This window comes from Triticum urartu, chromosome 5A, assembly GCF_056163025.1.
Source record: "Triticum urartu cultivar PI428250 chromosome 5A, HENAU_Tu73, whole genome shotgun sequence".
Lineage (NCBI taxonomy): Eukaryota > Viridiplantae > Streptophyta > Magnoliopsida > Poales > Poaceae > Triticum > Triticum urartu.
In genome coordinates, this window is record NC_141877.1 from 364,461,200 (window position 1) to 364,463,777 (window position 2,578).

Below are 2,578 nucleotides of genomic sequence, written 5' to 3' on the forward strand. Positions count from 1 at the left end.
CACTTTTGTCATTTTTGCCATGATTAATGTGTGCATGATATGCCCGTGAGTTCTTCATATGTTTTGTTAAGGGTTTTGTCATCTTTCCAAAGGTGCAACCCATGTATTTTTAGGATGTGTGTGGTGACTTGTGCAAGCTTGCAAAGTGGTGCACTTGCTAATTCTGTTTCAGGGACTTAGTGATTTCACTAAGTCCTGGGATTGTTTATCTCATGATGCCATATGTTTTTGTTGTTTCCTGGTGATCCGTGCCTCATTTGAGAATGATCAGTAAGGGAGTTTTGTTAATATTGTAGTGCTCTATCCATCCATGTCTTTGTTTGCAATTATGGAACAACCTAGCTTGAGTCAATCGAGCTCTACTTTTGCTTCGTTGTGAATCTTGGCAGATCGTCAACTTGTTTGCGATTTTGCCGATGTTATTGTAGTTGATCTGTGCATGCTATGCCATTGTTATTGCCATGTCTAGCTTGTATTTTGTGCCTTCTTGATGGATGTATGCTTGTCTTTCCATGACTTGCACCGTGGTGAGTGCATCGAGCTCGTAAACATGCCTTCGTGAGTTATGTTTCAGCATGTCCCAGTTTTCACTAAGTCTGAAAACTGATTATGTTTTTGCTATGTTCGTGTGCTTGTTAGTATATTTTGTGATACCTTTTGGCTCAAGGTCACTAAGGGACTTTTGTTAATCTTGTTGAGTAGCTCCATGCCATGTCTTCCCTTGTCATGTTCAGGTCCTGTAGCATGTTGTTTTGTTGCTCCGAAGAGGGCTATATGATCTGAAATTCCAGACAAGTGTTAATTTCACTAAGTCTGAGATCTGTTTTACCATTTGCATTTTTGCCATGCTTGTTTGAACCTGTTAATGGATGATTTGGCCGTAGCTCAGTGCTAGACTTTTGTTAAGCATCTTGTGTGCATCCGTGCCATGTATTTTGTTGTCATGTTTGGGTGCTGTGGCATGTTCATTTCGTTGCTTTTAGATGCCTACTTGTTGTAAATCGCAGACCGGTGTCGTTTTTGAATTGCTTGCCATTTCCAAACCGTAACTCCGATTCCGGCGTTCTTTATATCGTTTTCAAGCGGTTTCATCTCTCCTTTCCAGTGGCGCACTTGGAATTCCAAGCTGAGGCCAGGTTCATGCATTTCCTATCATATCTTGCATGTTGCATCCCGCATCGCATCCCGCATAGCATATCATCTTTGCATCGTGTTGTTTGAGTTTGCACGTGGTTGATTGTATCCTTGTTGCTTGTTTGTCTTGTTTGGGTAGAGCTGGGAGACGAGTTCGCTAACGAGGAGCCCGTTGAGTTTGCTTTTGAGGATCCAGTCTACTCTGACAACTGTGCAGGCAAGATGATCATACCCTCGAAATCACTACTATCTTTGCTATGCTAGTTTGCTCGCTCTTTTGCTATGCCATTGCTACGATGCCTACCACTTGCTTGCAAGCCTCCCAAATTGCCATGTCAAACCTCTAACCCACCATTGTCCTAGCAAACCGTTGATTGGCTATGTTACCGCTTTGCTCAGCCCCTCTTATAGCGTTGCTAGTTGCAGGTGAAGATTGGAGGCCGTTCCTTGTTGGAACATCTTTTATTTACTTGTTGGGATATCATTATATTGCCATGTTATCTTAATGCACCTATATACTTGGTAAAGGGTGGAAGGCTCGGCCTCTCGCCTAGTGTTTTGTTCCACTCTTGCCGCCCTAGTTTCCGTTATATCGGTGTTACGTTCCCGGATTTTGCGTTCCTTACACGGTTGGGTTATAATGGGAACCCCTTGATAGTTTGCCTTGATTAAAGCTTGTCCAGCAATGCCCAACCTTGGTCTTACCATTTGCCACCTAGCCTCTTTTCCCTTAGGTTTCCGGAGCCCGCGGGTCATCTTATTTTAAACCCCCCAGGCCAGTGCTCCTCTGAGTGTTGGTCCAAACTAGAGTCCTGTGCAGCGCCCCCTTGGGGAAACTCGAGGTTTGGTTTTAGTTGTATGGAGCGCTCATCTAAGTGTGCCCTGAGAAAGAGATATGTGCAGCTCCTATCGGGATTTGTCGACACATTCGGGCGGTGTTGCTGGTCTTGTTTTAACCTGTCGAAGTGTCTTGAGTTACAGAGATACCGAGTCTGATCGGAACATCTTGGGAGGAGGTCTATTCCTTCGTTGACCGTGAGAGCTTGTCATGGGCTAAGTTGGGACTCCCCTGCAGGGATTGAACTTTCGAAAGCCGTGCCCGCGGTTATGGGCAGATGGGAATTTGTTAATGTCCGGTTGTAGATAACTTGAACCTTAATTAATTAAAATGAATCAACTGAGTGTGTTACCGTGATGGCCTCTTCTTGGCGGAGTCCGGGAAGTGGACACGGTGTCAGAGTAATGTTTGCGTAGGTTGCTCTCTAGTTTCTCGCTCGCGCTTTGCCTCCTCTTCTCGCTCTCTTTTGCGAATAAGTTAGCCACCATATTTGCTAGTCGCTTGCTGCTGCTCCACTCATGTTTTACCTTGCCATACCTACAAGCTCAAATAGTCTTGATCGCGAGGGTGTGAGATTGCTGAGTCCCTGTGGCTCACAGATTACTA